Below are 16,280 nucleotides of genomic sequence, written 5' to 3'. Positions count from 1 at the left end.
GTGCTTAGTTATGAGTGTATAAGCGTACAGGGCCACAATCCACAGCCCCCCCCCCAAGCAATCAGAAGCAGGCAGAGAGGGCCACAAGACCCAGGCCACCAGCAGCCCCCACAGAGCACAGAACCCAGGCAGCCCACCGCAGGGGCAACCACGCATCCACCCAGAAGACTGCAGAGGAAGCCCCCGGAAAGAGCCCCCATAAGCATAGGGCAGAGGCACTCCGGGAACCAGGGGCAACAGCCCACCGACCCCGCCAGGCCCCAGCCGCCCAGACATGGGCCGTGCACTGGACCTGGGCCCCAGGAGCCCGAGCGCCCCCAAACCCCCCGGCAGAGGCCCCACCCAATACCCAGGAGGGCCAAGCGCCCCAGACAGCCACAAAGTGGGTCAGCGCCTGCCCCAGCGCCCCTGGCCAAGTGCCCTGGGAGTCAAGACGTGCCCACAGGTGGGTGAAGTCGCGAGCAGTGGGGAGAGGCAACGCTGATGCCCCATCGGGAGAAACACAGGCAGGCCAGGCGACAGCAAGTCCCAGATCCAGGCCCAATCATTACCACACGCAGGAGGGCCTGATGTCCACCAGGCTCGGGGCCTGCAGCGACCATATTCCGGGAGCTACTGTACCCCCAGAAGGTACCCATCCCGCCCCACCCCACTCAACCCAACCCCACCCAGGAAGACCTCTACAAAAAACAAACAAACAAACCACCCGGTCACACCAGTCGCGGTAGCCCGGGCCTGAGACCCACCATCACCCAGCAACCCACCACCACCACTATGTGATAAAACTAATCAGAGGGGACCAGAGAGAATGAAATTCAGCCAATTGATGTTTTGAGGAGGCAGACATTGTTTCCATGCTAATATAATCTAAAAGAAAATTTCTAAACTGGTTAATACACAGATTGTTTTTCTCTTTCCAGTTCATGAGAATAGTTTTCTTTGCGATACATAACACTGTGACAACCATGTGTGCTGAGTTAATTTCCATGTTGATGTTGTCTAAGTCACCCAGTATGCACAGTGTGGGGCATGCAGGGATGCTACACTTTAGCCATGTTGATAGGTCCTCACAGACTTCAAGCCAGAACTTCTGGACAGGCGCAGAAAACCACAAAGTGTGTGCATAATCATCAGGTGTGTTATCTGTGCAATGTGAGCAGATGTTTGAGTGTGTTAGACCCATCCTGAACATCCTTTGTCCTGTATAGTGTGTTCTATGAAGGATTTTGTATTGTATGAGCTGTAAATTAGGATTTTGAGTCTTTATGAAGGTGTTCAAACATATTTGTGGTTAGAAGCTATGACCAGAACTGATGGATAAATCTGCCTCCCATTTTGAGGATGGAAGAGACATTGTGTCATCTATCTTAGACAATAATTTATATATTTTTGATAGTAGTTTTGGGGTACAGATGCTTAGAAATTCTGCTACCCTAGTCGGGGGTTGTAAGTGGCCTTGCCACCGAGGAGCTTTTTAACCACCTCGGCAACCTCAGCCCCAGAAATGGGAGGCCCCGTCTCCGAGCTCTCCGACTCTGCCTCTTCCGAGCACGTGTTGGTAGGATTGAGGAGTTCCTCGAAGTACTCCCCCCACCGACTCACAACATCCCTAGTTGAGGTCAGCAAAGCCCCGTCCCCACTGTAAACAGTGTTGACTGTGAGCCGCTCCCCCCCCCCCTGAGACGCCGGATGGTGGACCAGAATCTTTTCGAGGCCGTCCGGAAATCGTTCTCCATGGTCTCACCGAACTCCTCCCAGGCCCGAGTTTTTGCCTCAGCAACCGCCGAAGCCGCGGCCCGTCTGGCCCGTCGGTACCTATCAGCTTCTTCCAGGGTCCCACTGGCCAAAAAGGCCCTATAGGACTCCTTCTTAGGCTTGACGGCTTCCCTCACCACTGGTGTCCACCAGCAGGTTCGAGGGTTGCCGCCACGACAGGCACCGACCACCTTACGGCCACAACTCCGACCAGCTGCCTCGGCAATGGAGTCACGGAACATGACCCATTCGGACTCAATGTCCCCCACCTCAAATATGGTTGAAGCTCTGCCGGAGGTGGGAGTTAAAGCTCCTTCTGACGGGGGATTCTGACAAACACTCCCAGCAGACCCTCACAATACGTTTGGGCCTGCCAGGTCTGATCGGCATCCTCCCCCACCAGCGGAGCCAACTCACCACCAGGTGGTGATCAATTGACAGCTCCGCCCCTCTCTTCACCCGAGTGTCCAGGACATACGGCCGCAAGTCCGATGATACAACCACAAAGTCGATCATCGAACTGCGGCCAAGGGTGTCCTGGTACCAAGTGCACATATGGACACCCTTATGCCTGAACATGGTGTTCGTTATGGACAGTCTATGACTGGCACAGAAGTCCAACAACATAACACCACTCTGATTCAGATCGGGGGGGCCGTTCCTCCCAATCAAACCCCTCCAGGTCTCACTGTCATTGCCCACGTGAGCATTGAAGTCCCCCAGCAGAATGAGGGAGTCTCCGGTAGGAGCATTCTCCAGTGCCTCCCCCAGAGACTCCAAAAAGGGTAGGTACTCTGAACTGCTGTTTGGCGCATAGGCACAAACAACAGTCAGGACTCGTCCCCCCACCCAAGGCGGAGGGAGGCTACCCTCTCGTTCACTGGGGTAAACCCCAATGTACTGGCACACAGCCGGGGGGCAATAAGTATGCCCACACCTGCTCTGCGCCTCTCACCACGGGCAACTCCAGAGTGGAAGAGAGTCCAACCCCTCTCAAGAGTACTGGTACAACTGGTACCATTTTTGTAAATCTTCTAATTCTATAGTTGATAAACACGCCCCTTTTAAAAAGTATAGAACTTAGAACAGGTCTAGTCCCTGGCTTTCGGCAGAACTGTCTTCTTTACTTTTTTTTTTTTTTCCCTTGTCCTGTTCAGCATTATGGCAGCAGAATTGTAGTCTGAATACCTTTGATGCCAAACAGATTTGCTTTGCCAAGGGAAGTTTTATAAATGTAAAGCTCCCCTTGATGCCCATTTATTTATTTCTGTTTACAATATATGACATGTAATAGAACTGAACCTGACCGGGGGACAAGGAAAGAAGAAGAGGAAAGAAGAGGAAAGAGAACAAAAATAGAAACAAAAACCAGACAACCAGCTGCTACACCTGTAAAAAACAAAACAGACAACAATCCATGGCCTCTGAGGGGATTCCAGCCTTAGCGCCACCAGGAGCACCTGAAAGCAGACAAGCAGAGAAAAAACAAACACACAAAGAAACAAAAACAAGCACAAGAAGCGGCAATCGCATACAACACAGCTGTGGATATAGATGACCTGAGACGACATGATAATACATCAACTGCTTAGCGACCATGCTACTGGACTAATGAATGTGTGTGTGTGTGTGTGCGAGAACATGCAACACCCATGGCACAGGACCTACATGATAACCGTGCTTAGTTATGAGTGTATAAGCGTACAGGGCCACAATCCACAGCCCCCCCAAGCAATCAGAAGCAGGCAGAGAGGGCCACAAGACCCAGGCCACCAGCAGCCCCCACAGAGCACAGAACCCAGGAAGCCCACCGCAGGGGCAACCATGCATTCACCCAGAAGACTGCAGAGGAATCCCCCGGAAAGAGCCCCCATAAGCATAGGGCAGAGGCCCTCCGGGAGCCTTTTCCTTCAGAACTCACAGACGTCTCTCACTCACACGATCACACTCATAAATAAATTCTCAGCACTTTCTGACTACTCTATCAACTGGTCTAAGACCAAAGTTCTGCCCATTAACTGCAGGGTCCAGAATATACCTGTGATCACTTTACAGTCAGGAAATATTAGATATTTAGGCATAAACATTTCCTCCAGGCTCTCAGAGCTAACAAAGCTAAATTATGTGTAATTATCAAAGAGAGTAGAGGACGATCTCTCTCGTTGGAAGTCCTCACCTATATCACTTATGGGGAGAGTTACAACCATTAAAATGATGATACTACCAAAAGTTAACTATTTGTTCTCAATGATCCCCATAAAACCATCTGCTACTTGGTTTAAGTCACTAGATTCATGCATCTCCAAATTTCTGTGGAAAAACAAACCACCACGTATTAGTTTAAAAACCCTATAGAAGACCAAGGACAGTAGTGGATTAGATTTACCTCATTTTCAGCACTATTCCTTAGCCAATAGGTTACAATATATATCAAAATGGTTTAAACCTTGTTGTTGTCACAGTTCCCAGAGACGTTGTAATTGTTGAGGATTCTATATTCACCCCCTCATTAGAGGCACGTGTTGCAGATTGATGACACTGAATCTTCTTCTCTGTTCATTGCTGGCATCATTCCCAGCATCGTAAGTGTTCGTGGCATTGTTAGCCTCTTCTTCTGGATCTTGATATCGAGCATCCTTTTGTATTTCTGGTTTGTCAGTCCTCTCTCTTCGTTCACCGGAGTCTTCGTCTCTTTGTCCTTGAGTTTGGTGATTTTTTCTTCTTTTGATGCCTTGAGACAGTGTGACAGGTGATACCACGTGGGAGATCCTTTAACTTGGACTGCTGTCCCTGTGCTGCGAAATGGCTGTGCTGCTCAAATGGTCTCTCCTTCATCATATACACAGTTATTTATACATCACCTTCCACCATGAAGCGTTGTCCCTTTTTGTTTCTCTCTTTGTTCTTAAAATGCTGTTATGCATGTCTAAACCAATCCATTAAATTAGATCATTTTGGCAGTAAAGCGATCTACAATGTGCTTGGTTGCAAAGCTGCTCATCTGTGGTAAACAGCTCTTCAGAAAGGAATTCTTCAATTGATTTCACTAATTTTATGTAATAATTTTGTGATTTCCTACAAAACTACACTTCTTCTCCCATCTGTCTGAGTATTTAATATTGTCTGGGTCCCGTTAAAACATGTATTTTTCCCATCTAATTCCTTGTTTGCTTTAAAACAAGTATTCCCCATTTTCTATCCCTTCAGTAGCCAACCAGTTTGTATGGAGTACACTGGAAAATTTGACTGATCAGTAAAACACTGCTTTTGTTGTCACCGCAAGGCTTCCCCTGTCGGTTGTTTCACTGAGACACCACTGAGTAACTATAACCCAACACAGTTTATACACATAACATTCATATACATACTAACAAACAAACAATTATTTATAGCAATTTTTTCATCTCTGTTTGAACGTACACTCAGGTAAATATTCCTGTAGTCTTCTCATACCGACTATGGACCCATTCATTGTTTAACTTCACTGTTTTGCAAATCCTAATTGAATATTACACATTGACATTGAACTTTACTGGATAAGCAGGTCTTCATTGCATTCAGCAGCCTATATGTGAGCATCTATGTGTAAGCTGTTCTTCTTTGCATTTATCAGCAACAAGCAATTCTTCATTGCACATGCATATGAAAATAGTAAAACAATTCCAATGCGTTAGCGAAACCTTCTATATCAGGAGTGTCCATCATGATGCTGGGAATAGAACCTCTTTCCCAGAATAGTTCAACCTTCATTACTCAACTGAGCATAACTCCGCAATGAGCACATTTCAAAGTATCATTCCTCTACATGTATTCAAAAATCCATGTGTAAATGTTTAATATTTCTTATATTTGTTGAGGTCATTCTGTGTGCATGTGGCCTAAACCCAATCTCTGTGTGGCAATTTTAATTTAAACAAGTTGAACTCTGCCTCTGATCATTTAAAAAAGGTGTGTACCAATATCAACCTTTCTCAGGTAATTACTGATCCTACTAAACCAAACTTAAGAGATCCTTCAAGGTTGTCCCTGATTGGCTCAATCTTAACAAATCAAAGGTAGAAAATCCGCAGTATCTGAACTTGGTGTTAGTTATCACTGCTCAATAGCTTGTATCAGAATTGCAAAAATGAAAACATTAGGTCCACGGTTGGTATCCAGATCCTGAAACATCTCCATGAGCAGGCTTTTTTTTAACTGATCTGTTGAATAGTTCATGACACTGTTAAAATCCCAGATGAAGATCTAGCACTTAACCATTTTTGTAAATCTTCTAATTCTATAGTTGATAAACACGCCCCTTTTAAAAAGTATAGAACTTAGAACAGGTCTAGTCCCTGGCTTTCGGCAGAACTGTCTTCTTTACTTTTTTTTTTTTTCCCCTTGTCCTGTTCAGCATTATGGCAGCAGAATTGTAGTCTGAATACCTTTGATGCCAAACAGATTTGCTTTGCCAAGGGAAGTTTTATAAATGTAAAGCTCCCCTTGATGCCCATTTATTTATTTCTGTTTACAATATATGACATGTAATAGAACTGAACCGGACCGGGGGACAAGGAAAGAAGAAGAGGAAAGAAGAGGAAAGAGAACAAAAATAGAAACAAAAACCAGACAACCAGCTGCTACACCTGTAAAAAACAAAACAGACAACAATCCATGGCCTCTGAGGGGATTCCAGCCTTAGCGCCACCAGAAGCACCTGAAAGCAGACAAGCAGAGAAAAAACAAACACACAAAGAAACAAAAACAAGCACAAGAAGCGGCAATCGCATACAACACAGCTGTGGATATAGATGACCTGAGACGACATGATAATACATCAACTGCTTAGCGACCATGCTACTGGACTAATGAATGTGTGTGTGTGTATGCGAGAACATGCAACACCCATGGCACAGGACCTACATGATAACCGTGCTTAGTTATGAGTGTATAAGCGTACAGGGCCACAATCCACTGCCCCCCCAAGCAATCAGAAGCAGGCAGAGAGGGCCACAAGACCCAGGCCACCAGCAGCCCCCACAGAGCACAGAACCCAGGAAGCCCACCGCAGGGGCAACCACGCATTCACCCAGAAGACTGCAGAGGAATCCCCCGGAAAGAGCCCCCATAAGCATAGGGCAGAGGCCCTCCGGGAGCCTTTTCCTTCAGAACTCACAGACGTCTCTCACTCACACGATCACACTCATAAATAAATTCTCAGCACTTTCTGACTACTCTATCAACTGGTCTAAGACCAAAGTTCTGCCCATTAACTGCAGGGTCCAGAATATACCTGTGATCACTTTACAGTCAGGAAATATTCGATATTTAGGCATAAACATTTCCTCCAGGCTCTCAGAGCTAACAAAGCTAAATTATGTGCAATTATTAAAGAGAGTAGAGGACGATCTCTCTCGTTGGAAGTCCTCACCTATATCACTTATGGGGAGAGTTACAACCATTAAAATGATGATACTACCAAAAGTTAACTATTTGTTCTCAATGATCCCCATAAAACCATCTGCTACTTGGTTTAAGTCACTAGATTCATGCATCTCCAAATTTCTGTGGAAAAACAAACCACCACGTATTAGTTTAAAAACCCTATAGAAGACCAAGGACAGTGGTGGATTAGATTTACCTCATTTTCAGCACTATTCCTTAGCCAATAGGTTACAATATATATCAAAATGGTTTAAACCTTGTTGTTGTCACAGTTCCCAGAGACGTTGTAATTGTTGAGGATTCTATATTCACCCCCTCATTAGAGGCACGTGTTGCAGATTGATGACACTGAATCTTCTTCTCTGTTCATTGCTGGCATCATTCCCAGCATCGTACGTGTTCGTGGCATTGTTAGCCTCTTCTTCTGGATCTTGATATCGAGCATCCTTTTGTATTTCTGGTTTGTCAGTCCTCTCTCTTCGTTCACCGGAGTCTTCGTCTCTTTGTCCTTGAGTTTGGTGATTTTTTCTTCTTTTGATGCCTTGAGACAGTGTGACAGGTGATACCACGTGGGAGATCCTTTAACTTGGACTGCTGTCCCTGTACTGCGAAATGGCTGTGCTGCTCAAATGGTCTCTCCTTTATCATATACACAGTTATTTATACATCACCTTCCACCATGAAGCGTTGTCCCTTTTTGTTTCTCTCTTTGTTCTTAAAATGCTGTTATGCATGTCTAAACCAATCCATTAAATTAGATCATTTTGGCAGTAAAGCGATCTACAATGTGCTTGGTTGCAAAGCTGCTCATCTGTGGTAAACAGCTCTTCAGAAAGGCATTCTTCAATTGATTTCACTAATTTTATGTAATAATTTTGTGATTTCCTACAAAACTACACTTCTTCTCCCATCTGTCTGAGTATTTAATATTGTCTGGGTCCCGTTAAAACATGTATTTTTCCCATCTAATTCCTTGTTTGCTTTAAAACAAGTATTCCCCATTTTCTATCCCTTCAGTAGCCAACCAGTTTGTATGGAGTACACTGGAGCAACTTGACTGATCAGTAAAACACTGCTTTTGTTGTCACCGCAAGGCTTCCCCCGTCGGTTGTTTCACTGAGACACCACTGAGTAACTATAACCCAACACAGTTTATACACATAACATTCATATACATACTAACAAACAAACAATTATTTATAGCAATTTTTTCATCTCTGTTTGAACGTACACCCAGGTAAATATTCCTGTAGTCTTCTCATACCGACTATGGACCCATTCATTGTTTAACTTCACTGTTTTGCAAATCCTAATTGAATATTACACATTGACATTGAACTTTACTGGATAAGCAGGTCTTCATTGCATTCAGCAGCCTATATGTGAGCATCTATGTGTAAGCTGTTCTTCTTTGCATTTATCAGCAACAAGCAATTCTTCATTGCACATGCATATGAAAATAGTAAAACAATTCCAATGCGTTAGCGAAACCTTCTATATCAGGAGTGTCCATCATGATGCTGGGAATAGAACCTCTTTCCCAGAATAGTTCAACCTTCATTACTCAACTGAGCATAACTCCGCAATGAGCACATTTCAAAGTATCATTCCTCTACATGTATTCAAAAATCCATGTGTAAATGTTTAATATTTCTTATATTTGTTGAGGTCATTCTGTGTGCATGTGGCCTAAACCCAATCTCTGTGTGGCAATTTTAATTTAAACAAGTTGAACTCTGCCTCTGATCATTTAAAAAAGGTGTGTACCAATATCAACCTTTCTCAGGTAATTACTGATCCTACTAAACCAAACTTAAGAGATCCTTCAAGGTTGTCCCTGATTGGCTCAATCTTAACAAATCAAAGGTAGAAAATCCGCAGTATCTGAACTTGGTGTTAGTTATCACTGCTCAATAGCTTGTATCAGAATTGCAAAAATGAAAACATTAGGTCCACGGTTGGTATCCAGATCCTGAAACATCTCCATGAGCAGGCTTTTTTTTAACTGATCTGTTGAATAGTTCATGACACTGTTAAAATCCCAGATGAAGATCTAGCACTTAACCATTTTTGTAAATCTTCTAATTCTATAGTTGATAAACACGCCCCTTTTAAAAAGTATAGAACTTAGAACAGGTCTAGTCCCTGGCTTTCGGCAGAACTGTCTTCTTTACTTTTTTTTTTTTTCCCCTTGTCCTGTTCAGCATTATGGCAGCAGAATTGTAGTCTGAATACCTTTGATGCCAAACAGATTTGCTTTGCCAAGGGAAGTTTTATAAATGTAAAGCTCCCCTTGATGCCCATTTATTTATTTCTGTTTACAATATATGACATGTAATAGAACTGAACCGGACCGGGGGACAAGGAAAGAAGAAGAGGAAAGAAGAGGAAAGAGAACAAAAATAGAAACAAAAACCAGACAACCAGCTGCTACACCTGTAAAAAACAAAACAGACAACAATCCATGGCCTCTGAGGGGATTCCAGCCTTAGCGCCACCAGAAGCACCTGAAAGCAGACAAGCAGAGAAAAAACAAACACACAAAGAAACAAAAACAAGCACAAGAAGCGGCAATCGCATACAACACAGCTGTGGATATAGATGACCTGAGACGACATGATAATACATCAACTGCTTAGCGACCATGCTACTGGACTAATGAATGTGTGTGTGTGTATGCGAGAACATGCAACACCCATGGCACAGGACCTACATGATAACCGTGCTTAGTTATGAGTGTATAAGCGTACAGGGCCACAATCCACTGCCCCCCCAAGCAATCAGAAGCAGGCAGAGAGGGCCACAAGACCCAGGCCACCAGCAGCCCCCACAGAGCACAGAACCCAGGAAGCCCACCGCAGGGGCAACCACGCATTCACCCAGAAGACTGCAGAGGAATCCCCCGGAAAGAGCCCCCATAAGCATAGGGCAGAGGCCCTCCGGGAGCCTTTTCCTTCAGAACTCACAGACGTCTCTCACTCACACGATCACACTCATAAATAAATTCTCAGCACTTTCTGACTACTCTATCAACTGGTCTAAGACCAAAGTTCTGCCCATTAACTGCAGGGTCCAGAATATACCTGTGATCACTTTACAGTCAGGAAATATTCGATATTTAGGCATAAACATTTCCTCCAGGCTCTCAGAGCTAACAAAGCTAAATTATGTGCAATTATTAAAGAGAGTAGAGGACGATCTCTCTCGTTGGAAGTCCTCACCTATATCACTTATGGGGAGAGTTACAACCATTAAAATGATGATACTACCAAAAGTTAACTATTTGTTCTCAATGATCCCCATAAAACCATCTGCTACTTGGTTTAAGTCACTAGATTCATGCATCTCCAAATTTCTGTGGAAAAACAAACCACCACGTATTAGTTTAAAAACCCTATAGAAGACCAAGGACAGTGGTGGATTAGATTTACCTCATTTTCAGCACTATTCCTTAGCCAATAGGTTACAATATATATCAAAATGGTTTAAACCTTGTTGTTGTCACAGTTCCCAGAGACGTTGTAATTGTTGAGGATTCTATATTCACCCCCTCATTAGAGGCACGTGTTGCAGATTGATGACACTGAATCTTCTTCTCTGTTCATTGCTGGCATCATTCCCAGCATCGTACGTGTTCGTGGCATTGTTAGCCTCTTCTTCTGGATCTTGATATCGAGCATCCTTTTGTATTTCTGGTTTGTCAGTCCTCTCTCTTCGTTCACCGGAGTCTTCGTCTCTTTGTCCTTGAGTTTGGTGATTTTTTCTTCTTTTGATGCCTTGAGACAGTGTGACAGGTGATACCACGTGGGAGATCCTTTAACTTGGACTGCTGTCCCTGTACTGCGAAATGGCTGTGCTGCTCAAATGGTCTCTCCTTTATCATATACACAGTTATTTATACATCACCTTCCACCATGAAGCGTTGTCCCTTTTTGTTTCTCTCTTTGTTCTTAAAATGCTGTTATGCATGTCTAAACCAATCCATTAAATTAGATCATTTTGGCAGTAAAGCGATCTACAATGTGCTTGGTTGCAAAGCTGCTCATCTGTGGTAAACAGCTCTTCAGAAAGGCATTCTTCAATTGATTTCACTAATTTTATGTAATAATTTTGTGATTTCCTACAAAACTACACTTCTTCTCCCATCTGTCTGAGTATTTAATATTGTCTGGGTCCCGTTAAAACATGTATTTTTCCCATCTAATTCCTTGTTTGCTTTAAAACAAGTATTCCCCATTTTCTATCCCTTCAGTAGCCAACCAGTTTGTATGGAGTACACTGGAGCAACTTGACTGATCAGTAAAACACTGCTTTTGTTGTCACCGCAAGGCTTCCCCCGTCGGTTGTTTCACTGAGACACCACTGAGTAACTATAACCCAACACAGTTTATACACATAACATTCATATACATACTAACAAACAAACAATTATTTATAGCAATTTTTTCATCTCTGTTTGAACGTACACCCAGGTAAATATTCCTGTAGTCTTCTCATACCGACTATGGACCCATTCATTGTTTAACTTCACTGTTTTGCAAATCCTAATTGAATATTACACATTGACATTGAACTTTACTGGATAAGCAGGTCTTCATTGCATTCAGCAGCCTATATGTGAGCATCTATGTGTAAGCTGTTCTTCTTTGCATTTATCAGCAGCAAGCAATTTTTCATTGCACATGCATATGAAAATAGTAAAACAATTCCAATGCGTTAGCGAAACCTTCTATATCAGGAGTGTCCATCATGATGCTGGGAATAGAACCTCTTTCCCAGAATAGTTCAACCTTCATTACTCAACTGAGCATAACTCCGCAATGAGCACATTTCAAAGTATCATTCCTCTACATGTATTCAAAAATTCATGTGTAAATGTTTAATATTTCTTATATTTGTTGAGGTCATTCTGTGTGCATGTGGCCTAAACCCAATCTCTGTGTGGCAATTTTAATTTAAACAAGTTGAACTCTGCCTCTGATCATTTAAAAAAGGTGTGTACCAATATCAACCTTTCTCAGGTAATTACTGATCCTACTAAACCAAACTTAAGAGATCCTTCAAGGTTGTCCCTGATTGGCTCAATCTTAACAAATCAAAGGTAGAAAATCCGCAGTATCTGAACTTGGTGTTAGTTATCACTGCTCAATAGCTTGTATCAGAATTGCAAAAATGAAAACATTAGGTCCACGGTTGGTATCCAGATCCTGAAACATCTCCATGAGCAGGCTTTTTTTTAACTGATCTGTTGAATAGTTCATGACACTGTTAAAATCCCAGATGAAGATCTAGCACTTGACCATTTTTGTAAATCTTCTAATTCTATAGTTGATAAACACGCCCCTTTTAAAAAGTATTGAACAGAGAAGAAGATTCAGTGTCATCAATCTGCAAGACGTGCCTCTAATGAGGGGGTGAATATAGAATCCTCAACAATTACAACGTCTCTGGGAACTGTGACAACAACCAGGTTTAAACCATTTTGATATATATTGTAACCTATTGGCTAAGGAATAGTGCTGAAAATGAGGTAAATCTAATCCACCACTGTCCTTGGTCTTCTATAGGGTTTTTAAACTAATACGTGGTGGTTTGTTTTTCCACAGAAATTTGGAGATGCATGAATCTAGTGACTTAAACCAAGTAGCAGATGGTTTTATGGGGATCATTGAGAACAAATAGTTAACTTTTGGTAGTATCATCATTTTAATGGTTGTAACTCTCCCCATAAGTGATATAGGTGAGGACTTCCAACGAGAGAGATCGTCCTCTACTCTCTTTAATAATTGCACATAATTTAGCTTTGTTAGCTCTGAGAGCCTGGAGGAAATGTTTATGCCTAAATATCGAATATTTCCTGACTGTAAAGTGATCACAGGTATATTCTGGACCCTGCAGTTAATGGGCAGAACTTTGGTCTTAGACCAGTTGATAGAGTAGTCAGAAAGTGCTGAGAATTTATTTATGAGTGTGATCGTGTGAGTGAGAGACGTCTGTGAGTTCTGAAGGAAAAGGCTCCCGGAGGGCCTCTGCCCTATGCTTATGGGGGCTCTTTCCGGGGGATTCCTCTGCAGTCTTCTGGGTGAATGCGTGGTTGCCCCTGCGGTGGGCTTCCTGGGTTCTGTGCTCTGTGGGGGCTGCTGGTGGCCTGGGTCTTGTGGCCCTCTCTGCCTGCTTCTGATTGCTTGGGGGGGCTGTGGATTGTGGCCCTGTACGCTTATACACTCATAACTAAGCACGGTTATCATGTAGGTCCTGTGCCATGGGTGTTGCATGTTCTCGCACACACACACACACATTCATTAGTCCAGTAGCATGGTCGCTAAGCAGTTGATGTATTATCATGTCGTCTCAGGTCATCTATATCCACAGCTGTGTTGTATGCGATTGCCGCTTCTTGTGCTTGTTTTTGTTTCTTTGTGTGTTTGTTTTTTCTCTGCTTGTCTGCTTTCAGGTGCTCCTGGTGGCGCTAAGGCTGGAATCCCCTCAGAGGCCATGGATTGTTGTCTGTTTTGTTTTTTACAGGTGTAGCAGCTGGTTGTCTGGTTTTTGTTTCTATTTTTGTTCTCTTTCCTCTTCTTTCCTCTTCTTCTTTCCTTGTCCCCCGGTCCGGTTCAGTTCTATTACATGTCATATATTGTAAACAGAAATAAATAAATGGGCATCAAGGGGAGCTTTACATTTATAAAACTTCCCTTGGCAAAGCAAATCTGTTTGGCATCAAAGGTATTCAGACTACAATTCTGCTGCCATAATGCTGAACAGGACAAGGGGAAAAAAAAAAAAGTAAAGAAGACAGTTCTGCCGAAAGCCAGGGACTAGACCTGTTCTAAGCTCTATACTTTTTAAAAGGGGCGTGTTTATCAACTATAGAATTAGAAGATTTACAAAAATGGTCAAGTGCTAGATCTTCATCTGGGATTTTAACAGTGTCATGAACTATTCAACAGATCAGTTAAAAAAAAGCCTGCTCATGGAGATGTTTCAGGATCTGGATACCAACCGTGGACCTAATGTTTTCATTTTTGCAATTCTGATACAAGCTATTGAGCAGTGATAACTAACACCAAGTTCAGATACTGCGGATTTTCTACCTTTGATTTGTTAAGATTGAGCCAATCAGGGACAACCTTGAAGGATCTCTTAAGTTTGGTTTAGTAGGATCAGTAATTACCTGAGAAAGGTTGATATTGGTACACACCTTTTTTAAATGATCAGAGGCAGAGTTCAACTTGTTTAAATTAAAATTGCCACACAGAGATTGGGTTTAGGCCACATGCACACAGAATGACCTCAACAAATATAAGAAATATTAAACATTTACACATGGATTTTTGAATACATGTAGAGGAATGATACTTTGAAATGTGCTCATTGCGGAGTTATGCTCAGTTGAGTTATGAAGGTTGAACTATTCTGGCAAAGAGGTTCTATTCCCAGCATCATGATGGACACTCCTGATATAGAAGGTTTCGCTAACGCATTGGAATTGTTTTACTATTTTCATATGCATGTGCAATGAAGAATTGCTTGTTGCTGATAAATGCAAAGAAGAACAGCTTACACATAGATGCTCACATATAGGCTGCTGAATGCAATGAAGACCTGCTTATCCAGTAAAGTTCAATGTCAATGTGTAATATTCAATTAGGATTTGCAAAACAGTGAAGTTAAACAATGAATGGGTCCATAGTCGGTATGAGAAGACTACAGGAATATTTACCTGGGTGTACGTTCAAACAGAGATGAAAAAATTGCTATAAATAATTGTTTGTTTGTTAGTATGTATATGAATGTTATGTGTATAAACTGTGTTGGGTTATAGTTACTCAGTGGTGTCTCAGTGAAACAACCGACGGGGGAAGCCTTGCGGTGACAACAAAAGCAGTGTTTTACTGATCAGTCAAGTTTTCCAGTGTACTCCATACAAACTGGTTGGCTACTGAAGGGATAGAAAATGGGGAATACTTGTTTTAAAGCAAACAAGGAATTAGATGGGAAAAATACATGTTTTAACGGGACCCAGACAATATTAAATACTCAGACAGATGGGAGAAGAAGTGTAGTTTTGTAGGAAATCAAAAAATTATTACATAAAATTAGTGAAATCAATTGAAGAATGCCTTTCTGAAGAGCTGTTTACCACAGATGAGCAGCTTTGCGACCAAGCACATTGTAGATCGCTTTACTGCCAAAATGATCTAATTTAATGGATTGGTTTAGACATGCATAACAGCATTTTAAGAACAAAGAGAGAAACAAAAAGGGACAACGCTTCATGGTGGAAGGTGATGTATAAATAACTGTGTATATGATGAAGGAGAGACCATTTGAGCAGCACAGCCATTTCGCAGCACAGGGACAGCAGTCCAAGTTAAAGGATCTCCCACGTGGTATCACCTGTCACACTGTCTCAAGGCATCAAAAGAAGAAAAAATCACCAAACTCAAGGACAAAGAGACGAAGACTCCGGTGAACGAAGAGAGAGGACTGACAAACCAGAAATACAAAAGGATGCTCGATATCAAGATCCAGAAGAAGAGGCTAACAATGCCACGAACACTTACGATGCTGGGAATGATGCCAGCAATGAACAGAGAAGAAGATTCAGTGTCATCAATCTGCAACACGTGCCTCTAATGAGGGGGTGAATATAGAATCCTCAACAATTACAACGTCTCTGGGAACTGTGACAACAACAAGGTTTAAACCATTTTGATATATATTGTAACCTATTGGCTAAGGAATAGTGCTGAAAATGAGGTAAATCTAATCCACCACTGTCCTTGGTCTTCTATAGGGTTTTTAAACTAATACGTGGTGGTTTGTTTTTCCACAGAAATTTGGAGATGCATGAATCTAGTGACTTAAACCAAGTAGCAGATGGTTTTATGGGGATCATTGAGAACAAATAGTTAACTTTTGGTAGTATCATCATTTTAATGGTTGTAACTCTCCCCATAAGTGATATAGGTGAGGACTTCCAACGAGAGAGATCGTCCTCTACTCTCTTTAATAATTGCACATAATTTAGCTTTGTTAGCTCTGAGAGCCTGGAGGAAATGTTTATGCCTAAATATCGAATATTTCCTGACTGTAAA

This window comes from Leuresthes tenuis, unplaced genomic scaffold (assembly GCF_036924035.1).
Source record: "Leuresthes tenuis unplaced genomic scaffold, fLeuTen1.0.hap1 SCAF_38, whole genome shotgun sequence".
Lineage (NCBI taxonomy): Eukaryota > Metazoa > Chordata > Actinopteri > Atheriniformes > Atherinopsidae > Leuresthes > Leuresthes tenuis.
The sequence above is the reverse complement of the archived record's forward strand: the minus strand, read 5'-3'. Positions refer to the sequence as shown.